Source organism: Toxorhynchites rutilus, chromosome 3 (genome assembly GCF_029784135.1).
Source record: "Toxorhynchites rutilus septentrionalis strain SRP chromosome 3, ASM2978413v1, whole genome shotgun sequence".
NCBI classification, from domain to species: Eukaryota; Metazoa; Arthropoda; class Insecta; order Diptera; family Culicidae; genus Toxorhynchites; species Toxorhynchites rutilus.
Genome location: NC_073746.1, coordinates 141,330,972 through 141,358,553, shown reverse-complemented (window position 1 = coordinate 141,358,553; position 27,582 = coordinate 141,330,972). Strand labels below are relative to the sequence as shown.

Sequence of the window (27,582 nt, the reverse complement as noted above, 5' to 3'; positions counted from 1 at the left end):
GATTTTTTTAATGCGGTCCCTATCCCCCGCACAAAAAAAGGTTTGCCTGTATTTATATTTTCCATTAAATTCCTCCTAAAAATCCTATTCAATTTTAATGAGAAACGTGTCACCCATAACTGTGTGAAGAACGATGAACTTGTTAAACGGCCAATGTTGTTACACCCACAAAGTTTGACTGCAATCTGAGATGGTGCTGCCAACTCCTGAGACGAGTGGGCATGAAATTCGTCATTTTCTTAGTTTTTTTTCTGTACTATAGTGACTTTCAACACTTTTGGCTGTTTCGTCCCTTTACTGCCATTTTTTTTGAAGAATGTTTCATTTTATACCCTAATGCCAATGAATGTATGGGAAAAAACGACCTTAAAATTTCAAAAAGTTACAAAATGTTCACCATCTTGAAAAAACACCTTATGCAACATCGGAGCTTAATCGAACTTAAGGGAGTGTGGCGCAAAGCGGTCAAAGTTTGAGTTTTTTTTTTTTTGAAAATCGAAAAATCACCCAAAATCACCCGAAAATTGTGTTTTCGAAAAAAAGTTTGATTCCTAATGTCTTCAAATTGCATGAAACGTCAAGATCTACTGTCACATCAAAATTTTCTTCCGAAATCGACACTCTGAGACTTCGTCTTTTTTCGGAATATAAGGCAAAACATTTGGTTAAGGGTGCCAAATGAAATTGGTTATCTCGATTTTTCATATTGAACTAAAATATCGGATTTCATGTACTAGTATCGCAGACTTTCAAATCATTCAAGGTGGAGTACAGGAAAACAGGATTTCGGAAAAAAATTTGTTGATTTCAAATGTCTTACAGTTGCTTGAAACGTAGGGATGTTTTGTCAAAAATCGACTTTTCAGAATAAATTCTGCCCTCGATGTGGCAATTCTTCTCTATGATCGTGTCATTTTTTACTCTTGGAATTTGGGAACAGAACATCACTTGAAGATGTGTCTTTCCAACTTAGTTCGTCATCAATAGGGAGCGTCGCGAGAATGATAAAAAGTAATAATCATGATTGATAAAGTAATGCTTACTTCTCCTTTAACTGTAATTCGAATCATCCCAACACGAATGAGTGCATTCCGGCGCATACGAATACTCATCAATTAAATTATAATACACTTTATACAACTAGAAAGCAAGTGGAATGGGATTAGCGGAGTGCGCTATCACTTTCTTATTATAGCAAACGGATTGCCGCGTGATTTATTGCGCTTTGCGTTTTTGCAACAGTCTGAACAGTGTACGCGAAACATGATGCTTATCAACCTTGTTTTTTTTGCTTTGCAAACACATTGAGGAACGTTTTGGATCGTGATGGTCCCCACAGTTTGTCGCGTCGATGCAACCAGCAACGTTGCCGCCTGCCTGCAAAGTGTAGTGATTAAGCCAATTCAGTCAAAGTTTTTCTACGCTACGCTTAACAGTACAAAGAAAGTCGAACTACCGTGTGCCTACACGAATTGAAATAAGTCTAGACCGGCTATAGTGGCCTACCGGGCATACCGGCAGCAACATTGTAGGTTCGCGCTTGTGGAAGCGAACGAACGTCAGCAAACCGTCAGCGTCAGGTGGCGGTGGAATTGCATTAATCGATTTCTCGGCAGCGCGGAGACGATAGGTCTGGCCCAAGTCGCTGGGCATCATCATCGTCATCATCGCTGGGTGGAAAACGTTTTGCAAAAAAGTGCGCACCGAGAGAGAATGTTGTCGAACGTGTCTATGTCGTGATTGATTGAATTTTAATTCGTTGGAGATGTTGAAGTAGCCATACCGCCATACCTAATTGGTTCTTGGCTCGCCATTATCAATCCCAGACGATCGCTTCAGTTTAGTGTTTTTTCTCTCTTTTTCAAGCTTCTTATTTCTTGCCCGGTCGGTTTGAAATTGATATGTTCATGTCTGCGCGCGGTAGTGAAAGGTCGCAGAATGCTTACCCCTGGATAGAATAACTGAAATGAAAACTACACACGCCGCGTCCGCGGATGCGCCAGGCGAGGAAAGGTAAAAAGGGGCCATATTTTACGACTTATGTTTCATCGTTGAGCCAGGGAACGCGGCATTGCGCATACTGCGCATTAAAATTAAAATTTCTCTGCCCTTTTCGGGACGCGAAAGAGTAAAATGATGATGTAATTTATGGTATCACCGCAGCAGATGCTCTCTGGTGCCCCGATTGTATGGACAAACTAAAGTGCTTTCATACCTCCTGGTGCGAAAGAATAGGACACGTGTTCGACGGTATAAAGGGGTCATAACGCGTTTTTGTTGATTACGACAGCCATAAAAAATCCATATTTAAACATCAATTGAGAGATGATGAAAACTATAAATCCATGATCATTCCAGGCACATTGTAAAGTAAAAGCGTAATCCCTTTCATGGCATTTCGGTATATTATGTAACGCCAAAGGGTAGGTAGCTCTCCAAGTCGAGTGTTGCTTTTCACCATCCTGAAATGTTTGCTCCAGGCCCTCATGAATCTGTGTATTTGTGTGAGCTTTCCTCCTCTAACGCCTGGCGGGAAATCCGCCAGCTCGAAGTGTAAGCAATTTCTACACATAAAGAAGGACGAATGTTTCCTCGGCAGCGGAAAAGGAAAACTTTTCTTCCTCCCGAAATACAAAACTTTCTCCCATCGCCCCAAAGCTGAAAAACCTAGAGACATAAGGATGGCGCGACGGCAAACAGGGCTTGCAGAAACACTTTAAGATCGTTTGCTGACGCCTCTTGGGAAACGATGGTTCCCGTTTCGCAGACGCAGTCCAAACTTCATAAAACTTTCAATGATAATGAATCCTCGTTTTACTGCCGCTCCACCGAGCGCCGAGATGACGACGGCGCGGCACCGTAGACGAGAAGTCGTCTGGTGAAGGAATAAGTCGTCGTCAGACTGCTGGTCATAAATAATGCCGAGTTGGGCGTTGTCGGCATCGTGAATTCGAGCGGAGGCCACGGAGACGAAAACGGAAGAAACTCTGCAGTTACATTTCTCCAGATTTTCTTCCTCGTTTTCTATTGCGCCTCCTTGCTCAGAGGGCGGTGTGATTGTGTGTACGTAGGAGGGATGCGTGTGGGTTCGAGTTCACACATTGCCGGCCTACGTCTGTGCGTGGGATGATCGATTTTCACTCACTTTCATTTTCCTCCAGAAGCTTATGTACACTTGTTTAGGTATTGGCGATGCGATAGGGATTTATGTATCCTTTTTTATTTTCCAACGGAAAATCGAAACGATATCTGATATTTGCTCGGAGTGCATTGATATTTCCCGTTGATGTTGTTTTTGAAACACTACACTGTTAAACTCCATATGAAGTAACACAAATTCAAAACCGGAGGATCAGAGCACAAAAAAGAATTCAAAAACTGTCAATGGGAATTAGTTTCGATTATGAGTACACTCAAAATTAGTCTTTAGCCCATGTTTTAGTATTCTGATTTATAACATTAAATAAGCTCAAAAATAACGAAAAACATGCTACTCTCCCATACTGGTACAACTTTTGTATAATATATATGCCAAAGCAATATAAGAGCAATATGAGCGAGCGAAGGCAAATTGCAAAAAGGCACGCATTAAAGCTTTCCGCATACTTCACCGCATACACGGTCCAGACCGGAAAGGATACAGGTTCACGTTTATGTTCTTCTTATTACTTTCAGAAAACATTTTCCAACTTAATTTTAAAATGTGGTGTAATATTATGACGCATTTATACAACCACACCAATGGCTATGTGGATAGCGTGGTCGTGTGAAACAGCCTTGGATTCCAGGCGGCCTCGGTTCGATTCCCGGTTGACATTTTCTGGACTATTTTTTTGGGTACAATCCCAAGCTGACGTTCAGTCTAAGAGAAGGAGATTTACAAGCTTTTGAAAAAAGCGCTTTTGATTTGTTCATATATGATAGTAGTATATATAGTATAGTAGTATATATATATATATATATATATATATATATATATATATATATATATATATATATATATATATATATATATATATATATATATATAGATATATATATATATATATATATATATATATATATATATATATATATATATATATATATATATAGATATATATATATATATATATAATATATATATATATATATATATATATATATATATAGATATATATATATATATATATATATATATATATATATATATATATATATAGATATATATATATAGATATATATATATATATATATATATATATATATATATATATATATATATATATATATATATATATATATATATATATATATATATATATATATATATATATATATACCTAGACCTAGAGACATAAGGATTTTCAGGTCGGACTCGATTATCCGGAGTATTGATTTTTTTCACTCCGGATATTCGAATCCTCCGGATAATCGAATCATACAAAAAGCGAATTTTCTTTCGGTAAAGGTAATATGATTATCAGTGGTGTCTCGTGAGTAAATTGACTAGTTGTGCACCTTCACGGTGACTTAAAACTTTTACTTAATATTGCAAAATGGGGGTCATTAGTGCTCGAATGTTGTTTTCTTTATGCATGAATTTTAATGGGTTGCCTTAATGGGAACTATCTCGTGTTTCATCGTATTTCATGTTTCTGAGTCTAATTCTAATTTTGGACATTTCTTAAATACAATATTACAGTCCTGTTTTCGGAAACAATTTTTTTATTGAACTTCTTCTAGCGATACAGTAATGAAATTATTCGTTCTTTGCAATGGGCAAATCGGTCAAAAAAATACTCAAAAGTTGGAGCTCAAGAAGCATTTTATTTCCAATAGCACTGTTTGACCGACGCCAAATATTTGACTCTCTTTGACAGATAAAATTTGACCAACGTACAGTTGTGTTCAAAATAATAGCAGCGTCTAATGCTATTTCTATATTATTATTACTATTCATGTATGGATGGTTGATGTTATCAACTAATCATATGAATATATAAACGTGTCATCACCCGTTCAAAACCCATATTGTTTATAGCAATACATTTTCGTTTAGTGTATATTTCATTTGACACTTCCGGCTGAGTCCGTTGCGCGTTGTTCAAAATAATAGCAGCGAAAAACGATTTCAAACAAAGTTTGTTTCCATTCGGAGTTTTATACAAGTTTTGCTTTTTTGTTAGTCGGTAAGTATATAAAAACTAAGTTATGTGCAAGAAAATATGTTTGTTTTGTTTATATTGCAGAAAATGGGTCGCGGAAAACATTGCTCTGAGGAGCAGCGCAATTTTGTCAAAACGTTGATAAATCAAGACAAAACTTACAGACAAGTACAGCAAACGCGTGTGGGGTTATGCGAAAGACCATGTCTATGCCAACTCTCCGCAAACTTTTGAACATTTGAAAGACAACATTCGTGAAGTTATGACCGAGATACCGCCCCATATGTGCCGAAAAGTCATCGAAAATTACCTGTTCCGGATCAAGGTGTGCGAGGAAGCCCTAGGTGGACATTTGAATGATGTTGTATTTCACACATAATGGCATAAACCAAACATTAATTTGAAATAAAAGTTTCATCGAAATGTGTTTTATTTCAATTTATTTTCGGAATTTAAAGTTGGAAACCCCTGTATTTCAGTAAAAAAAATTACATGTTTGATATTTGACGCTGCTGACAATTGAGGAGTGGCAAACAAAATAGTGTTTTTTTCAAACCAAACTTTATCTGTCAAAAAGTGTCAAAAATTTGACCTCCGGACAAACAGTGTATGACCACCTCATCGATATAGTTGCTAAAACTGTACCGGACTTCTCACTACTAACATCATTCAATGGTAAAAATCTTCCGACGAGAATACTTGTATAAAATTTTAAAAAAAGTTCAATTCATGACGAATGTCAAAGGGTCATGCGTTTTTGAATTTATATTTTATCATAACTACTCCCGTCGTTCGAGCAATATCGTAGTGTTGTAGCCATTCTGAGATTTTCAAGTCAAGGTAGTACTGTGTTCTACCAGTCGAGCACTTACATATGATACCCATATTGATGTGGCTTTGAACAAAAAATATGGCGCCATTTTGTGGTGGTGGTCATTTTGGATTTGCATTTTTCATAAATAACTGTGTTCTACTAGTCCATTTATTTCATTTGATATCAATATTGATGGGGTTCTGAGAAAATATGTAATCCGCCATTTTGTAGTGGTCGCCATCTTGGATTTGCATTTTTCATAAATAACTGTATTCTACTAGTCAAGCCCTTTCATTTGATACCCATATTGATGGGATTGTGAAAAAATACTTATGGCGCCATCTTGTGGTGACGGCCATTTTGGATTTGCATTTTTCATGAATAATTGTGTTCTACTAGTCAAGCCCTTTCATTTGATATCCATATTGGCTTCAGTATGGAATAATTATTCAAAATTTCCGAAAATCAAAAATAAAATACTCCGGATAATCGAGTCCGACCTGTATTCGATTTTCCATTTCTTTGTGGTGTAATGTAATTTATCTCATTTATGCAATTTCGACCATTTCGAATGTTCAGTTAATTTGAAATTTCGACCATTTCGAATGTTCAGTTAATTTTAAATTTCGACCATTTCGAATGTTCAGTTAATTTGAACATGTTTCAGATTGTCTTCGATTTTTGCCTAATCCAAAGAATAAAATGTTTCCTTATATCCCATCCTTTTTTTTTTGAAACAAAAAAATGTCACTCTTCAAAAACCCGAGACGACCGCGAGTAATGGCTCTTCCACCTTACTAACCCTAGAGTTAAGAAATGTTTATATATAGCTTGAAAAGTATATTTAAGGATTCGGCTCCTCAATACTTATATAACTGAGCTTGTAAAAATAAACGAATTGATAAAAAAAAAAGAATAAAATGGAGGACCAAAGAATCTGTATCAAACTTTGTATGGAAAAGAAAATTGGGTGCGCGGACGCATTCCGAATGTTGATTGTTGCATATAGCAAAGCAACACTTGTTTGTGGTTTTATTTAAACAAGGTATGAAATTATTTCTAATGTCCGTTGCATATTGGAAAAATGGATTTTGTCCTCATAGAAGTGATAACGTGGTGTTCAGCAGTTTAAACAGACACACCCTCAACTATGTTGCTTCTGGGTGCAGTCAGATGCTGAGCAGTCCACAATTGGCTTATAGACATGGGAAATTCTTTAGAAATAGTGTAAACAGATTTTTGGCATGTTACTCCCGCTGGTCAGCCTATCACCTTTCAATTGGCTGCAAACTCATGCAGGCCGAAAATAATGCTACTCTCTTTTCACGCTCCATAAAGAGAATATCACTTCACCTCTGTACAGTCTCGTTTGGTTTCACGATCATTTGTTTCATTATTCACGCTGGAGCGGAGTTATCAAAACGTAAAATGAAAGTGTCTGACATCGAATGAAAGTGTCTCATATTCGAATGACAAATTCGTTTCCGTATTCACTGAAACTAATGAAAATGACGATGTGAAAGGATATGCAGTATGCCAGCAGGCGTAATCCGCTGTGAGAATTGATCTCGTGACCTTTAGCGTGAGAGGTATGGATGTTACCACTACGCCAGATCGCCTCCGCACCGGCGTTGGTTTTAAAGGTGGCCGATGGTAGATTTTCATTCGATTTCATTTCTCCAAAGTGGATTTTCCCAGGCCGTCTTTCAAAAAAAAATGTGATCAAAAGAGACATATGAGGGTATGTTAGTCTTAGGGTGCTTATACATTGTTTTTTGATAGCCGGTCGGGAAAATCCAGTTTGGAGAAATGAAATCGAATGAAAATTTCTGACCTTTCACATGTGAACCTGAAACTGACATATAGCCCATTCAAATGATAAAGAATATGGCCAATTCGAGCAGTTCCAATTGTCAAAAGAGCGCTTCTGCCTTCAAATTCGAAGGAAACGACAGCAATTATGATCCTGTTATATGGATAGAAGTATCAATCGTTGAAAATTCCAATTAGATAAAATCTACATGGTCGTAATACTTTGCTGCATAAAATCAAGGAGCACAGGAATCAATGGTGATGCGTTCCACAGTATCGTACCTGCAACGAAAAAGGAGAAAGAAAAAACTCAGTTAGTATCTAGGTCAAGTCGGTACAATAGACAAATTTTGAATCTTTTCAATGGAAGCGGGATTCAACGCTGGCCGTATTGTCGCGACACAAGAAAAAAAAATTAGAACAGCGGTAATGGTGCGCTCACAGCTGAGATTTCGGTGGTCCGGGCAATTGGATCAATCTATGGAAATAGCGCACTCAAGCTCTAAATTGGTCAATGATGCGAACTGCCGTTCTACGCATAGTTGTCCCATGTTCAAAACCAGCAACTCAGTAAAACGTATTCAAAGTTTTCTAGCATATTTGTCTACTAGAAGCTTCAAGCATATCGGTTTAGCAATATACTAACTTTTTTATGAGCAGAAAACTATCGTTTAATGAAATGTGAAAAGATCAATCAATCTTGGTTACGGGCTTATAAATTCATGGTGGGACAAATAAGCCTAGAATATCAACATGGGACAATTGAACTTGATGTTGTTTTTTGAAATACCGGGAACAAACAATAAGTTTTTTTGTGTTTTCCGGAAGATTATGCCTAAAAACATCGTTTTATGAAGAAGGTGGTGATCTGCATTACTTTTCAGATTATAAATCTCATTGATATTAGGCATTCGCTAACAAGGTGTACATGTGTTCTGTTAAGCTTTTTTTATATATTTGTTTGAGAATTAGTTCGTTCTTCCAAAATGAGTACATTAGCCCTGCTGAAAGCGTGGCATAAAATACAAAAAATACATGCTGGGACAGTTATGAATAGAATATCAACATGTGACAATTGAGCTTGATGTTGTTTTTTCAAAAGCTGGGAACAAACTATAACTATTTTTGTGTTTTCCCGAATTCCCAAAGATTAGGCATGAAAACATTGTTTTATGAAGAAAGGTAAAAATTGTCAAAAAATAACATGGGACAACTATGCGTAGAACGGCAGCGAATGTCATTTAACACATAACATATAGCGCGAAATGCAGATCCAAAACGTCGTCTCACATCGTTTCACGCTATGTGAATTAGCATAGAGTTTAGCAAAGAGAAAGAGAAAGAGTAGGGCACATAGTTTGGTGCCATGACATACCAAGTATGTGAAATGGAACCTATCATCACTGGGAAGAAATTGGGTGGAAAAGGATTCCAGTGAAAGATCAACAGGGTTCAATAGAAACCGGTGATATAATTGAAAAGGTTTTCTACCTCTATCAAATTATAACATTGAACTTTATGCTAGGATTCGATGAAGATTGCTTGGGTTTGCGCAGATTCTTTGAATTGATAAATGATGAATGAATGCTGTATATTATGTTGTGTGATGTTTGATGGATGTTTTATTTATAATTGTGGTTTACAAATTTCAATGAAAATAACTTATCGAAAGCCCTCCATCGCGTGACAATTGCATTGCTGGATTCACACAAACTCACAAGAAATTGAAGTAGATTATTGTACAAAGCAAACGTGGCTGAAACAAACAACAAATATCAATAAAAAAACAAACAAAGAAACTACGTCAACGCGAAACGGGGAAAAATAAAACCATGAACAACCCGTCAAAACTTATTCTCTCTGGCCGAGATTTATGAATTCGTTTCCTTATCCTTGGTCGCGGCAGCATGCAGCACGGTCCCCACTTCTTGAGACTCTGTGCTTTATATGTTTTTAGTGTGTACTCTCATACATATGTATGTATCGTCGCCGTTTCCTCCACACGACGCCCCATTTTGGCGCGTTGGTTCCCAAGTTTTTTTTGCGAGTCGTTGCATAATTGGCCCATATTAATTGCGCCCGGGGAAGGGATGTATGTGTACTACTAATTGATATTGGTCTAGTACTATCGCCACGATGTCCCGCTTTTGCGGAGAATTGCGACTTTCGGTCCGGATTTCCTTCCCCCCCCCCTCCAGCACAAAGATAGATTGGATGATGTGGGCCAACAAGATCTTCCAGAATTATGAACGTCCGAAAAGAACAACAACATGTTAACGCTGGCGCCCGTCTAGTGGATGAATCGGAGCGAAGTAAACGTTAATGGTAGATAATTAATTTGGTTAATTATGACAATGAGTCACTCATGTGATCCGTACTTCGGGTGCAGTGGAGAAGCTCGAATCCAGAGAATTTACGGGAGTAATGATAGCATGGTTTGGGTAGGTTCATGGGTGAGAAGTATCGTAGTGTGGGGAGAGGGATTTTGGCGACAGATTCGCAAGTTGGTCGCGCCACACGGACGAATCCGAAAACAACAGCTAGACGACGACGACATTGGCGACGGCGACAGCTATGCTGCTACACACCACAACTAGGGATATCTCTGCTTTCCGTATGTACATGCATGCTTCAACGTGTGGCGGCGGTATCATATTGTGCAAAATTTATTTATGCTACGTCTTCACAATAAATGTGGAGCACGGCGGGGATGTGTGTATACAATGTGGAAGATGACGCGCTGATGACAACGGCGGCGACGGCCATCGCTGAGGAAGAAGCGCTCGTTTTTGCTCTCGTTTTCGTTTGCTACAGCGTGACCGTGGTGGCGACGGGTCGCCGCCATCATCGCTGGCAGCAAAGACTGAAGATGACGGATTCACGTTGCCTTCATCTGGGTGGAGCCTTTGTATGCATTGTGTACGGGTTATCCGAGATGTCCATATTGCATACGGAAAACATGCGTGCCATACCCTCTTTTACATTTCTTTCGTCGTTTTTTTAAGAATCGTTGCATGAAATCAAACTTTCCTATGATTCACAAAATATCTGCACGTTTCCTTCAATGTTTTCAATCAATGGAAATAATGACAAACTAAACGTATCATCTGTAGCCATCAGTCTAGCTCACATCAAACGGGCCACTTTGTAACCTTCCAATGCTCAACGCGCTCAACTATCTGGAATTAGTCATCTCGTTGAACTTAAAAGTATCTTGGGAATTCAGAACAATTTACGAAGCGTTTCGCAAAAGTGTCGTGATGGAAGCAATGAACCACATCAGTTTGACAGCAAACCTTCAAGCCGTCTGTACGCGCTTTATCGACACTGAAATTTCGGTTTGTGTGAAGAGATATAGAGCAGCAGTCAAGCTCAAGCAGTCACATGCGAGATGACGTAGGACGACGTCTTTCATTTCTATACTGGGTGTAAGTTGAAAGTTTAGAGAACAAGAACGTTACGCCGGCACAACAAGATTTTAAGATTCTATGCTTGCTACTTATTGATCCCAAAACTAGTTTCAATAGCTTGAAAATTGCTTTCAAAACAGGTTGATAGTTTTTTACTTGATTTAGCTGGATCTTTCGACATAGCTTGGGTCGTTTGCTGAGGGATCTCGGGGAAAACTTCAAACACACTCTCACGACGCGGACACAGAACAATGACGGACACAAAATGACGGACTATTTGGTGGAAAAGCACGTTACAGAGTCACTTTTATCAGATGGCGGAAAACAAGATTTACACTGGGAAAACCTAACACAAAAATAATGAAATCCGCAGTTTGGACGGCCACACAATAAATAAACTTATTATATAAATTCTGTACATGTACTGTTTCTTTTTATAATATTTTTTTTTGTTTCAATTTAGCTCGAGCTCGCCGGTTTCGTTGCGGCCGTTCGCTGCGTTGATGCACTTCCGGGATCTTCTGGGGCTGGAACTGATGGTTCGGGATGGCTTCGGCGGTACAGGACACTCCAAATACGATGACAAACAGTTTCACGTGGCACGGCCGTATATAATGTGGACCGGCGTCACTGGTTAGCCAGAGTGTCGAGTTGGCTAAATTGCTCGCACTCACTGTCTCGCGAACACACACGGTAAATACTGTGAAACCGAGAACCGGAAACAGTTCAATTTCTCTGTGAACTAGCCTTTCTACGTGGCTAGTTCACACACGGAGGACGTAAACCCTTTTTAATTTCGGGATAACTTTATGTTAAGTTTCACAGTATTAGCAACTGCATCCGTCCGTGAACAGATCTTCACGAAGACTCCCCGAACTCTTCCATTTTTGCTTCCTCCAAACCTTTCCTTTTCCTTTTTTTTAGCATAAAACAATTAAACCTCTTGACCCGATTCATATCTTCTGGTAATTTTCCATTAGGTAGCGTTTCCAATGCCTTTGACGAGCCGTCTCCCTTACGATGCGACGACAAGGAACACGATAACTACTCCGACAACACAAACACAACTTAATACTATTGGTTGCGGTTGGTGTCACGACTAATAAATAAACATTTGAGGTAGCATGCTATACCTGGACAATTAAACCTAGCACTTGCTTTCCGCATATAAATGAATAAATAAACAATGAACGATGATCTGAATAAACAAAACAAGCAATTGTAAATAAACTTTGAATGTATAAATAAATAAATATTATATTTATTATAATTTTGAGAAATTACATTGAGTCAAACACGAATTGTGGACATGGACTGTGGATTGCTCAAATGACAAGATAGACAAATATTTAACACTTTTTATTGTTGACAATATCGGTAAGGTCCAAACCAACGGTTGGCCTTTCCACCAAATTCCATATTGTAACACAACGTTTGGTTACAAGGTTATTAAAATCCCATAAATCTGTATATAAGCAGGTGCCCACATGGAAATCCACTCAGTTATAATTGTGAAGACGCTGGAGAAACACAACGATTACGCAAAAAAACGACATTGGTGTGTCGGGTTCGCAAAAGATTCCCCCTAAGTCCAAAAAGGAATCTATCGGGAACCGGTGTCCGTTGCGAAGAAAACAGCAGTCGCTACTACCGGTACAACTGAAGTTAAACCAAGAGCCAACTAAATTATCGAAAACTGTTGCATAGAAGCCGGAAACACCGAAGCCAAGGAAAGCAGCAAGCGGAACGGTTTGGAAAAAAGTTATATTCGTCACATATCACGCACAACACGAGGCATTTTGTTTTCTGTTAATCAAACTCAGTTCTTCTTAGAATCAAATATTACTTTGAAGCGAAAGAGTTTATAAAATAATGCGATCAAGTGCGACAAGCGTGCATCAAAACGTTGTGCCTCCAACGTCACGCTCACCCCCTACCTCCTCCCGAATATTTATGATGCAACTTCAAACCAACCAACAGAAGTCCTACGTCAACCTCGTGGTTATACCACAGATATAACCCATATCCAGTTTTTTTAGAAATCAAGACTTGATTGCTTTCTTTCCAAGATCACTAGGATTAACTTTTTCATTCGTAAATGCGATTCCATGCTTGAAACACACACACACAGCTGGAATGTTGATAGAGTCAATTGCAATACAAATGAGTTTGAAGTTTGAAGAGATGATTCGGTTTTTTGTCCGATGGATGAATTACAATAATAATTGCTAAATAAACTGTCCACACACTTTTAATATTATATGCGAGTTCCCTGGAGAGAAGCAAAGCAGCAACGAAACCAGAAACAAGCTCAGCAGCAGTAACAACATCGTAAACAGCAGGCCAGCTTGTATATTGTTCTCGCGAGAACAGAAATGCTGCTTCCATAAATCCACAGGCCCTCAAAACCTTTACTGAAGAAATATTTCAAAAGTGTTTTTTCAAAGACTATTTCTGGCTTATTGGTGACTTTTCACGACCGATCAATAATTTTGCGAATTCGTACTTTTTTTTGCTGAAAAAAACGCAGCACATTTCAAGCCGAATGCGATAAAAGTATTTTCCAGTGGTGACAACTGTGTTTTTCGGTCGAAAACAGTGATGACAATTTGTTCCGCTGCGGTTGTTATCCTCTCCGCCGCCACCACACAACCGATTCGGTTCGGATTGTCTTTTGCTCTCCTGCGAAAGGTGTTGCATGGCATAATTCGTGGATTATTCATTTGGAAATGATGTTTTTGGGAGCGTTGGAGATGTAATTTTGCTGTGAGATACTGAAAAACTATTTGGATATTCAATAAGTTCAGTGTTTCATTCTAGAAAGCGAGCAATCAACATATTAATGCTGAGGCTGAGAAGTAATTCGAAAATTTTGTTGCTTCACTGCTTTGAAAATGGCTTGTGCCGCTCAGTACAAGCTATTTATTTGCTCAAATTACATCTGCACTGTATAGGAATAAGAATAAGAATCATAATGAACTACAGGGATGCGCATAAGTCACGCAACCGTATCAAAAGAGTTAAAATAACAGATCATAACAATAACAATCACAGTTATTAATCAAAACAAACTAATGACGTCCCCGACGGATGTCCTACGTCTGTCTTACCCACTCCGTTTTCCGTTTTTTTTTATATTTCGATTGCGACTGATTCTTTATAAGAGTGTATCCAAAATTATACTTTTCCTTCAAAAAACTGTAACTTGAAATCCAGCTTGAGCGTGACTCCATTGAAATATGACGTTTGACAATGAACTTTCAAGAAAGAAAGAAGAAAGAAGAAAGAAGAAAGGAGAAAGAAGAAAGAAGAAAGAAGAAAGAAGAAAGAAGAAAGAAGAAAAGAAGAAAGAAGAAAGAAGAAAGAAAGAAAGAAGAAAGAAGAAAGAAGAAAGAAGAAAGAAGAAAGAAGAAAGAAGAAAGAAGAAAGAAGAAAGAAGAAAGAAGAAAGAAGAAAGAAGAAAGAAGAAAGAAGAAAGAGAAGAAGAAAGAAGAAAGAAGAAAGAAGAAGAAGAAAGAAGAAAAGAAGAAAGAAGAAAGAAGAAAGAAGAAAGAAGAAAGAAGAAAGAAGAAAGAAGAAAGAAGAAAGAGAAGAAGAAGAAGAAAGAAAGACAAGAAGAAAGAAGAAAGAAGAAAGAAAAGAAGAAAGAAGAAAGAAGAAAGAAGAAAGAAGAAAGAAGAAAGAAGAAGAAGAAGAAAGAAGAAGAAGAAGAAGAAGAAAGAAGAAGAAAGAAGAAAGAAGAAAGAAGAAAGAAGAAAGAAGAAAGAAGAAAGAAGAAAGAACAAAGAAGAAAGAACAAAGAAGAAAGAAGAAAGAAGAAAGAAGAAAGAAGAAAGAGAGGAAAGAAAAAAAAGAAAACAGAAGAATGAAAAAACAGAAAAAGAGAGAAGAAAAACGATGAGACCAGGAAAAAGGAGCGTTGGTAATTTTAAATGAGCAACGTTAATTCGAACTGGTGGCATCTTTCGGAGGGATGAATCTTTATATGGTTGTTCAAAAAATAGAATTGCGTACATAAGCCCGCCAGAGGTCGTCGCGCGGATGTCGCCTATAGACGACGCTCGTAGCGAAAGGGTTAACAAATGTTAGGGCGAAAAAAATAGTTTTTGAGAAAACATTTCTTACAAAAAAATCGAAATCCTTCAGGAGGTTATAGAGAATTATATTTGATGAAAAATCCATATCCCACGCATATTGCCGTGATTCAACAATGACAGAGTTGTTAAACGTTTTCGCTCCGTAGGATGATTCTGTTGCTCCCATTTCAAAGATGAGGAAATTTGGTACAGAATACAGTTGTGAAACATCTAAATTAGTTTATTGAAGCGACATTACAGAAGTGAAAACCCTAAAAGGAAAGTGGTTTCGAAGATATTATGAATGATTTTTCTCACAAAAACGCATGTTTGTTTCTATCAATTAAATGAAAGCTGTTTATCTGCTCTACAATTCGTTCTTCGACACCTAACTACTATGTGTTTTTTTTTAATTTCGCTGCTATATAATTTTGAACAATTATTTGTTATTGGAATCTTAAAAAATCGCGATTTTCTCCACAATATCTAATATCACCAATAAATTTTCACACTAACGTTGAAATATTCAGTTTTTTTCTTAACAGTCGTGTCTCCAGCCTCGTCAAACTATCAACGTTATCCATCCTGGTCCTGTTTACGGCGGCTTGGAAGAAGTCTTCCAGCCTGCACTGTATTAGAGAATATTCGAAATATATAAAAAAAACAAGAAGTGGGTTATACCTGTGATATTACCGCAAGGTAGACGTAGGACTACCGTTGGCTCGGTAATCATTTATTTGAAATTGCATCTGAATCAATTCTTAATTAATGAATGAATGAATTTTTTGAAAGGTTGCTGAAAGTTTTTCTTTTTAGTGTGTGGGAGGATGAGTATAAGTATGGAATTGTTATTAACATAAAATTCAACTCTTTCGAACTTGTTGGTGGTCCCGAAACGAACCAATGAAATTTGAGTGTAAAAATTTGTGAAAATTTGTAAAATCAACTGAAGATATTTGATATGTGATTCGTGAGAATAACACGAGATTTTTCATGATCACTCCTCGCGCAGAATAGAAACTGAGGGCGCCATTTCACGGTGAAAACGAAATAAAATCTGTATAACCTTGCATAAAATTTTGTGGGTTCGAATATTCCTTCGCTCGGGCGCATTCAGACGCAAACAATTTTTCACGACTGTTCCATGCGAAAGCAGAACAGAAACTGATGCGAGTGAAAGCACTCACAAACGCTTTGCCTGTGTCCGCTATGGTTTCCCAAAACACTAATGCAAGCGAACAAAAGAAATCACAGCTTGCATGTTTTCGCTATGACGGTTTCTCCAGGTGCCTAGATTTTGCGTCCGTGTTCGGGAACACATTGCGATCACCAATCATCATCAATGAGCTAGATTGTTATGACTTCAATAGCTTGCTTTCAAAGCAATTTTAAGCTATTGAAACGATTTTTTGGACCAATAAGTGACAATCATATAACTCGTTGACATTTTATCTTTCGGATGAAGTTATTATTATAGCACTCCATTCAGTCGGTAAAGAGGTATTAACGTTCAAAACCTTGCAGTCCAGCGTCACTCTCTCGCTTTCGAAACTTTGAACTTACACCCCGGTACAGAAATGAAAGACGTAGTCCTACGTCAAAAATCAAACAGTATATAATTAGGTCCGACAAAAAAGTAATCAAAGTAATCAAAATTTGTTTGTTTCCATGAAGCTGAGAAAGTAAAAATTAAATTGCAAATGTTGCCGAAAAGAACAGCCAATTTCACGTTAATATTATGCTATATGTGAATCGCACTTCACTGGGGCCCGTTTTGCTTCCTCATTTCACCTTCATTTGCATTTGTTACAGCTGCATTAAAATTAATTTTTAAAATAGATTTTTCGGTACCTTGTGAAACATTGTTTGTTTTCCTAATGTTTTTTAATTCAAATTATCTGTTGTGTATCTGGAAACGACAGCTTCAGTCGTTCCCGTGAGTGTAGCAAAACTGAAGACAATTTTGATCTCCAGAATCAAACTGCAACAAAAGTCAATCGGCGAGTAAAAAAAAGGCCATGGATGTTCAATTATATCGCACGGCTTTTTAATATGACTGCAACATGAACTACAATGAATTGTTTTTGTTTTGATTAGGTTCATGTTCATTGAACATTGCTCATATTACGTTGCGGTAAAGTTTCCTTTGGAGACACCAGGATTGTGTTGTGCAGATGGAAAAGTCAAATCACCGGTTTCTCTCAAACGATGGCATTCGTTGCGAATATTATTGTAGAAAGTGGTTTTGATAGAACATTGAAGGTGATTTCTTGTCAAATAGGTTACTTGGATTTACTCATCATCTTCTTCTTCCTCAATGGCACTAACGTTCCTAGAGGAACTTCGCCGTCTCAACGTAGTATTACTTGCGTCATTTCTACTAGTACTTAGTTGAGACTTCTATGCCGAATAAAACGCCTTGAATACATTCTGAGTGGCAAGCTCTAGAATACGCGTGACCACAGTGCAAGTCGGATGACATTCCTTTGACGAAAAATTCCCCCGACCAGAACGGGAATCGAACCCGAACCCCCGGCATGTTAGGAGTGACGCTAACCACTCGGCCATGAGAGCACAATTTACTCATCAATCTTATCAATACTCATCAATGACAAACAAATATATAGGTTCAAGGGTAAATTGTACAAGATCGGGTTGTCGGAAATTTTGGTTCAGTCATTCAATACGACACTAAAAGATACGCCAACCAAACTAGAATCAAGGCGAATGCACGTCCGACTGGAGTCCTGAACCTCAATTCAATGCCTTCGAAACTGTTTAAATTGGCGTCGTCAAAGTTCTTTCTAATGCGGGTCAATCACCATACATGGTTCCCTGCGAGTTCCACCTAGTTATTTGCAACGTTGAGACTCGCACTTACTAGGCAGCGCTTCAAAACTTGAATAAATGACTTGATGAACGGTTTGATTCAAAAAAGGAACTGTGTTTCTCACAGAGATTGGAGGAATGTATAGTTATCAATACAAAATATGTCCAATAAAGAAGGGTTTTTCATTTCAATGCAATGAACATGTTTTCTGAAAAAAATCTGGTTTCATAGTTGTACACCTGGTATAATACCATTCAGATTTAGACGCATTCCGATAAGACTCATTAAAAATGCTATTCATGCAGCGGCATGCGACAGAACAAAAGAACTATCGCACGCATCTCTGTCCCAAAATAACAAAGTTTGGAGCTTTTCCCCTGACAATCATCACGGCCGCCATCCAGCGACCATAGTGATGCTAATTCTCTCTCCGTCTTCTCGTGACGACCTTTGCCCGATACGACGACCGTGTATGCCTAGCAGACGACGTCTTGTGTCCCATAAACGCACGCGATAAATGACGTATCTTCGACAACGTGACAGCGTCTATCGCACACGTGGCCCAAATACAATAAGCGCAATAAGTTTTCGGAATTTTGATGAGCGCGACGCACCAGACAAAAACAAAATTTTGATCTTCAGAGAAAGAACGCGCTGGCTGGCATGTTTGTCGTGTTATATCATCATGTTCATGAGATTTTATGAATTCGCTTATAATTTCCAACAACTTTTCCAAATATATCGTTATGGTAAGGACATATGTTTAGGAGTTACGTTACGAAACATTCGAAGACATGTGGGTTAACACAAAACATAGCGAAACCAAAAAATCTTTTTTATCTTAATACAAACTTCAATCAATCGAAAAAATTGTTGTAAATTATAAGAAAATTCATAAAATTTCATGAACATGACGGTATAACACGACAAGCATATTAAACGAGATTATTTACTATAAAAAAGATTATAAATTAGAAATATTTTTTTAAATATCTCGAGAAGAAGAAGAATTGAGGAGATTGGACGAGATTGATAATAACCTTTTTTGTTTTAAATAACATCAGAATTCATAATTTGTGGCTAAGAATGATTGCTAACATACAAAAATTCGAAGTTTCGAAAATTCCTAAAAATTCTATGTTCCACAAATATCGTCAAAAATAGTTTTACCATCTTGGGCCCATTTTTTAAATTTTCTACATGACTTCTATTTTATATGAAAAAATTGAAAAAAATATAGAAAAATACATATTTTTTGATATCGCAAATTAAAGTCTTATTTTGTAAATAAATAAAGAGTACTAATTTTTCTTCTCCTTAGAGATGAACCAGCCTTTGGCTGAAAATCTCTTTAATAAAGAAAGAAAAAAAAAATTTTTTTCTTCTCAGTGTATATTTTTTTTAAATCAAACCAACAATACTCTATAACTCTTTCTAACAAACTATTTCGGTACGACTCATATTTTTTTAGATATAAATTATCAAAGATTTCTCTTACTCAAATCGATACGCCCTTTTCAAAAGTTACGCTTGAGTCAAAAAATGAACTTGATGATGTATTTGGAAAAGTTGTTGGAAATTATAAGCAAATTCATAAAATTTCATGAACATGACGGTATAACACGAATAACATATTGAAAGGGATTATTTACTACAAAAAAGACAATAAATTAGAAATATTTTTAAAAATATTTCGAGAATGGCTACATTTAGAAGGAGGTTGATAATAACCTTTTTTGTTTTAAATAACATCAGGATTCATAATTTGTGGCTTAAAATGATTGTTAACATACAAAAATTCGAAGTTTCGAAAATTCCTAAAAATTCGATGTCCACAAAGTTTGTCAAAAATAGTTTTACCATCTTGGGCCAATTTTTTAAATTTTCTGCATGACTTCTATTTTGTAGGAAAAAATTTAAAAAAAAATTAAAAAATATGTATTTTGGACATTGCAAATTGAATTTTTATTTTGTAAATAAAAAAAGAGTACTAATTTTTTTCTCAGTGTACATTTTTTTCATATTCAACCAACAATACTCTTTAACTCTTTCTTTCTACGACTCATAGTTTTTGAGATATAAATTATCAAAGATTTCTGTTACTCAAATCGATAAGTTACGCTTCAGTCAAAAAATTCCAAATTACTGTGGAAAACTCATATTTCCTCCAACCCAAACGGAATACACACTTTCATTCGAATCTAAAATACTCATGTTTTGTCATTTGTCGATTTCATTTGGAATTACTCTGTATCGGTATCGATACCTGTAAGTGGTGTTAAAATGAATTCTAATATGATCGATATATCAAATTAAAGTCAATTAGCTAGTCTTTCTTGGAAAAATGTTTTGCTCGCAAACAAATTGGATTTTGCTTTTGTAATTATTGATTGTATTTGTTTCTTATAGTTTACATGGTTTCGGGACCAAGGGCGCTATATCGGTATCGATTCCTGTAACTGATGTTAAAATGAATTCCAAAAACCAAAAAAATTGCAGGGTTTGCAATATTAAATTATTTATAACATTAAAGTTCAGTAGATTCACATTTGAAAATTAAGTGTTCGCAATTAGAATCCTGCGTAGAACCACAAAAACTGGAAAATTAACGATGCTTGTTTTTTACAGCATTTGTATTTTGTATTTTGTATTTTTTGTCTTTCAATATTGTCTGATATTTTCCGGTTCCTTGTCTAAATTTTTCGAATACGATCTTTTTTTTAGGTGTGCAAAACCATGGAAAGCAACACCGCGTCTACAAAATTCACTTATGATGGAGGTTTTTGGTTGTTAATAATATTTTAATAATCTAGCCTCCTAAATTGAACGATTTTTGATGAAGAATTATTTATTTTTGCTATAGATATCGAGAGTTATTTTTCTTTACAAAAATATATGAGGATTTTTTTTAATGAAATGAGAACGAAAATTATGTATATTGAAACAAAAATACTCGACATTGCTATTACAAATCCTTCCAATCAACCTTTTGCGAAAATAGTGTTCTCAGCATACACACGCACACAATATGTGTACCGCATTCATTCAAATGCCTGCACAACCTTTCCCGACAGCAGCATGATTTGTGTTTGCTTTGCGATGTGCCGCCGACGCCGCCACCGCCATCGCATTTGGCTGGCGGTAGAGTGCATCACAGATTAATATACGCAAAAGAGGGCGTCTAATCATGCAAACATTACTGACCATCAGCGGACTTGCGGCGATTCTAGCGCTTGCATCAACTTCACCGCCCGCGAAGCTTAGTTGGGGGCCGGCCACCGGCGGCATCACTGATGTTGACAACGGCGACATTTGTAATACCCAAATATAACCTAATGGCGGCAGCTGTTGGAGGGACCCCGCTGGAACACACGTAGTAGTGGGCATCCGAACGCCGAGGTAGCGGAGTTTGAACGATTATATCTCTCGATGCTCCAGCGGTTACCGAGATCGTTTCATGAATGTAAATTCACTCATTTCTAGGTTGGGAATGTTGTGACAGCTTCCCACATTTCGGTCGGACAGCAGAAGGGAAGAAGGTTCTGATGTGGCAGGTTAAGCTGACAAACAGAGCTAATAGTCGGTCAGCAGCAGCAGCGAGCGCAGTGTGGTTAGGACTAATGAGTGCGCACTTCATCACCGGTGTTCGCGTAATGTTCGTAATCTTCAGCACCGATGCGAGCTATTTGCCATATGAGAAATTCCTTTGTCTCTGAACCGAATATGACAGGCGGTGCGCTGCGGCTGATCCCGCGAATGGACGTTTCTATGTCGAGTGCTCTTCGTTTGATGGTTTGGCATGAGACATATGGTTTGAAAGCTACTGCTTTGAGTAAAACTAATCGAAATACTTGATTCTGGTCAACAGCAATTCGAATATTTTCGTTCGTGACCAACCATCGGCGTTAGGAAATAGGGTCGCCAAACCACCTTGAGTTCTAGACGATTCAACAACTTTTTTTTTTATTCCAGGAGCTTTTTAACCATTTTCCATTCTGCATAAGAAAAAAGGTATTCTATCTAAACGTCATCGAAATCACCTGCCAGTGACTTCTTTCTGTTAACCTATTGAACCAATCAGTGCGGGGACCGCGTTTTAGTAATATTGAAACAAATGAAGCGCCATACCGAAAATCGAGTTCCCGAACAGTTTCCAGAGAGCATCAAGCACAGACATGAGTGATTGCTTTGCAGTCCATGGATATTTTTTTAATGTCAACATTCATAGGGATTACCGGTAATATTTACGATCAATGATCAATAAGTATACCTCTGAGGTCACGTGCAATTGTACATGTATAACTCACGTCGATCTGTTAATCGTATCTCTCGATTAATAAATGTTTATAGCTTCCGATGCGATTCATTTTCATATATATTGGAGTTTCTGCCCACTACGATATCTCGCATGCGGTCCAATTAGATTCATTCTATTGACGTGGACCACAACTCAAGCGTATGTTATATTCTAACTGCGTCCTACGACACGCTGTTTGATTTGCACTTCAGTGCATGTATATCATCATAAACCATTATTAATGAGGTACCTCTAACAGCAATAGAAACTAGATTGAAACGAGTATTTGGTGGAAGTAAGACGAACGAGTATTGCAGGACGCGAGGTGTAAAAGCTTATACCTCGTGAGGTACAATTTTATTTTCTCTCTTATTGTTCGTTCGCCCAGCAACTGAAATGTAAACAAAGAGAAAAAAAGAATGCGAGTTGAGTACTCTTTCCATCACAAACATTTCATAGTCTGTCTTACCCACACTAACAGTTGTCGCCTTACCAGCACGATTATTCAAAACATTCAAAATTATTACTTACAACTGAATCTGCCTTTACTTTCACTGATCATGAAAGAATACACGGTGTTTTGACGTAGGACTTAAGTAAGAGTGCCAAATCAGAAAACAGATCACGGTTTTATGAACTAATGTTAACCTCAGGAACTACTTTTGCTCCGAACTGATTTTGATACTTTGCAAACCAGTTTACCATACATCTGTTCTATTCATTTGTGTACTGTCTTGCTCGTACCGTCAATCAGGAGCTATTGCGAATCAGTCGCACTTGAATCGGTTGATCGAAATGGATACACAGTGAGCAAACACTGGCACGCGTCTGAGCGGACACTGTGGAGAGTTGTAATATTGCAATTTAAGCCCCGCCCAATGGGAACTTGGCACTTCCAGAGCGTGAAGCGGACGATTTTCATTTTCTATTACACAGTTGTGCTCCTTCTAGCGAGCAGTCAACATCAGACGCAGTGCTACTTTGTTCATATCTTCAAATCCAAGGTGCAACTCGATGAAACAAAGCCTCGATTTTCATGCCATCTAGTGGAGCGCTCTTGTGTATTCTAGCATTCCTGCCCCTGAAGAGAAGCGAGAACTGAATCGCAAGCTTTAACCCTTAGTGATTCATTTGCCATCCAGAGATCATACAAATATTGGGTTGCCCAAAAAGTAATTGCCGATTTCACACATATATGACATTGATTGTGTTTGTGTATGTTTTGTGATTTGTTTTCCTCTGACGTTTGTGAGCTGTCACTTTTAGTTTACTTTAGGAGTAATTTACACATGTTTTTGTTGAAAATTGTTAGTTCGAAATTACCGAAGTCAACAATCCACGGTCATATAAAACGTCTTGGACTCGTTAAAAAAAACTTGATATTTGGGTACCCCATGAACTGAAAGAAATTCATTTAACAAAGCGTATCGATATTTGCGGTATGTATCTCAAACACAATGAATTCGATACTTTTTCGAAGCGAATAATGACTAGTGATGATAAAAGGATTGTTTACAATGATGTCAATCGAAAACGATCATGGTTCAAGCATGATGAACCACCACAAACAACCTCGAAATCTGATATTCACCAAAATGAAGATTTTGCTTTCAAATTGATGGGATTGGAAAGGAGTGGTATTTTTTGAGCTGTTTCCAAGGAATCAAACGATCAGTATGGAAGTCAGCTGTCGGCAACTGGACAAACTGAATGCAGCGATTATCGAAAAACGTCCAGAATTAGTCAATCGTAAGGATGTTATCTTACACCAGGACAGTGTTCCGGACACAACCCTGTACATTTTTTTAAAGAAATAAATATAAAAGGTGTTAATTGCTATGAAAATGGCTTTATGATAAATTCGAATGCTGCAATCAGTTCCGGTACAATAAAAATGAAGTCGGTGATTCATTAACTGGTGCCTTCTAGCCCGCATCAAAAGAAATCTGCGATGAACTTGCCTTGGAAAGGTGAAGATGCGCTGTTCCAAAGTAACCGTAATGTTCAATTTATCGAATACTTCTAAGAGAGCCCTACTACAGTATGTCTCCTCATTGACGAGCTCAATAAGAATTAGCTACGCCTCAATTTCTAGTAAAAATTACCCCCTATCTTTCTCACTTTCTTTCTCTCACCAACTTTTTCTCTCTCTCTCTCTCACTCTCTCGTTTTATCTCTCTTTCTATCTCTTTCATATTGTCCCTCTTTCTATCTTTCTCCCTTTCTCTCTATTTCTATCTCTCTCACTTTCTCTCTCTCATTTTCTATCTCTCTTCCTATGTCTCTCATTTTCACTCTGCCTTTCTATCTCTCACTTTCGCTCTCTCTCTTTCCATCTTTCACTTTTTCTCTCTTTCTATCTCCCTCACTTTCTCTCTCTTTCTATCTCTCTCATTTCCTCTCTCTTTCTATCTCTCCCGCTTTATCTCTATTTCTATCTCTCTCACTTTTTCTCTCTCTCCCTCTTTCACTTTCTTTCTCCTTCTCTTTATATCTCCCTCTTTCTCTTTCTATTCCTCTTTTTTCTTTTTATATCTCTCACTTTCTCTTTCTATTCCTTTTATTTCTCTTTCTATCTCTCTTTTTCATGTTTTATCTCTCTTGTTCTCTTTCTACCACTTTTTTCGTCTCTTTCAATTAATTTCTCATTTTATTGCTTTTTCTCTTTGTGTCTTTATCTCACTTGCTCATCCCTCTTTTTAGCTCTCATTTTCTTTTTTTTCTCTTGTTTTCTTCTGCTTTATCTCTTTTTTTCACTTACTCTTTCTCTATCTTTCTTTTAATCTCTTCTTCTTTACTCTCTCTTTCCGCTCTCTTTTTCTCTCTCTTGCTATATCTTTTTCTATCATTATCATTATTATCATCATTATCATTATTTATCTATCATATTTCTTTCTCTCTCTTTCTCCGTTTCTCTCTTTCTCTCTATTTTTCTTTCTTTCTTTCTCTCACTTTCTCTAACTCTCTCTTATTTTTTCTTTATCTCTCTTCCTCACTCTCTTTCCTCCTTTTTTCTCTTTCTCTCTGTATTCTTTCCTTTTTGTCTCAGTCTCTGTCGCTCTCTCTTTTTCAAAGAATCTAAATTTAGTCAGTAAGCTCTTTTAACCTTTTCCAAAATTCATGAGTTTGAAAATGGTTGTGTGTATGATATACAACTCCATCAGCTTGAGATTGGATTGACTGTACACTTCATAGTTACTTTCCGTGACTGGCCTGAACTAGCGAAATTAGACAAAGAACACACTGAATGGCGTTTGGGAATATCGATTCATTCTCATTGTCCTAGTTTTCGAGCTGTAAATAGTGAATAATTACACCAGCCACTTCCAGAGGAAGGAATGTTAATATAACACTTGCCGCCAAGAGGGGTCTCTTCTATAGCATGGTTCTCCTGCGATTGTCATGGAAAGGATAATTCCCAGTGAGGAGAGGTGTGAATTTGCATTCACTGCAGAAAGTGATGTGATTATGTGAGCGCGAAGTTCCAATACAAATCTACCGCGCTATATTATTCCTATATTTCATGACTTGTCGCGTCTCGAAACTTCCCCTTGTACTCTTATATCATACATCGCAGGTTCGATTTATTACATACGAGTTCTACTGGTTCTTTCTCAGAACACCCAAGAATATCCTCCGTCTCCGCATATTGAAATAAAAAAAATACGCTTTTGAACTCTATTTTCAAATTTTTCGTTCGCACTCAACATTCAAACCTCTCGAAACTCTTCTTCTATAAATTTTCTAATTCTCACTATCTTGCAAATTCAATTCATTCCGTTTTCTGCCAATTGTCCTTCGGCAAGATATTTCTCCAATAAACATTCAAACCGGGACTCACTTGGTAACCGGGGGTAACCACACAGTAAGTTCGCCAAAAAAAATTATATCCAATAGATTTTTACTCCTCTAAATTTATGTAACTGAGCCTGTAAAAATAAATGAATTTGAAAAAAAACACTTCTATTACAGATGTTTTTTTCAATTGATAGAAATGTAGAATTGTTATTAAAAAACATTATTGTTTTTTACTTGAGAATTTTTTTATCGTGCCTCTGTGTGACTCGGCTGTTTTTCGAGTTGCTGAATATATGATTTATTTTTATTTTCGATGTTGAAATATTTATTTTTATTTTCGAAAATATCCATCATTTATGAACTGGTGATAGAAAGTATGCATTTCAACCGGCTTTAAATTTTCTAATGCAAACGGAAGTTAGAAAGATATCTTTGTAACCCCTGAAATTGAAGCCCTTCATCCAAATGGATACTTTATTCTTTCTCTTTCCAGGTAAGCAAACGGAGACTAACCTCTCAAGGCAACTCTGAAAACGCAATTTTTTCCACTAACCGTAGCAGCAGCAACAACATTTAGGGTCTACATTCGCTGATCAAAGCGCATGCCCTGGATCGATTTATAACGCCTAACAACACCACCTACTTGTGCGATATGTTACACAGTTTGCATCAGAAACTGCGCTGAGATTAATTTTTCATGTCTTCAATTTCACGATCTGCTGCTGCTGCGCTGCAGACAGCATCGCGCCTCGCAAATAGTGATAATTGGTTAATTACGGAAAACCCTATCCCACATAATTTCTCTGTGATTGTTGAGAGGTTCAAACCAGTAGGAGGTGGTGTGTACCGAGCGCGGTTGGTGTGAATTTATGTAGCCAGAGCTATGCGCGGTTGGCTCGCAGCAGCACTTGTCTACTTATCCGGGCTTATCCGAGTGGCACGATTTTTGAATCCCAGTCATGCAGCTAAATAGCTGTGAAATCGAGTTTAAAAGCGATCGCGCCTTGGGGCTAGGCTAGCTAGAGTGTCCATTCTCTCCCCAACCTGATCTCTTCGCGAACGGAACATGATAGCTGCGAGTTATCGTTGCCAACATTTTTCATGATAATTGATATTATTTATAACCTTATCATCTGCTGGCCATGTTTTTCACTCCGATTGTTATCAATTAGTTGTGCTTAATAGGCTTATAAATATTTGGACGTGTGCAACACAATCCCCGGGGCTTGTGGAAATTTTTAGAGCAACAAAAACAATATCGCCTGGAATCTAAACGAATGCGCGCGCGCACTCTGGTAATGATGGTGGTGATTATTTTGCGAACTTTCGTTCGAATTTTTGTAGTAGACGTTGAACAGACACAAGAGCGTTGTGATGGGGCGCCGCTCAGAGAGAGGA

The 27,582-nt window shown here is 37.4% G+C and overlaps 1 protein-coding gene and 1 long non-coding RNA gene across 4 annotated transcripts in view; one reads left to right on the top strand and one right to left on the bottom strand.

Annotated features, from left to right (window-relative positions):
- LOC129778189 (uncharacterized) overlaps positions 1–27,582 on the bottom strand; it is a 395,208-nt gene that overhangs the window by 233,009 nt on the left and 134,617 nt on the right. The gene's annotated exons all lie outside the window — the stretch shown is intronic.
- Positions 1,502–12,370, top strand: LOC129778191 (uncharacterized). 2 transcript variants are annotated; one of them, XR_008743390.1, is made up of 3 exons: positions 1,502–1,696; positions 11,647–11,876; positions 12,164–12,370. It is a non-coding gene; the product is annotated as an uncharacterized LOC129778191 (long non-coding RNA). The 2 variants fall into 2 exon arrangements; XR_008743389.1 differs by having other exon boundaries at positions 1,502–2,013.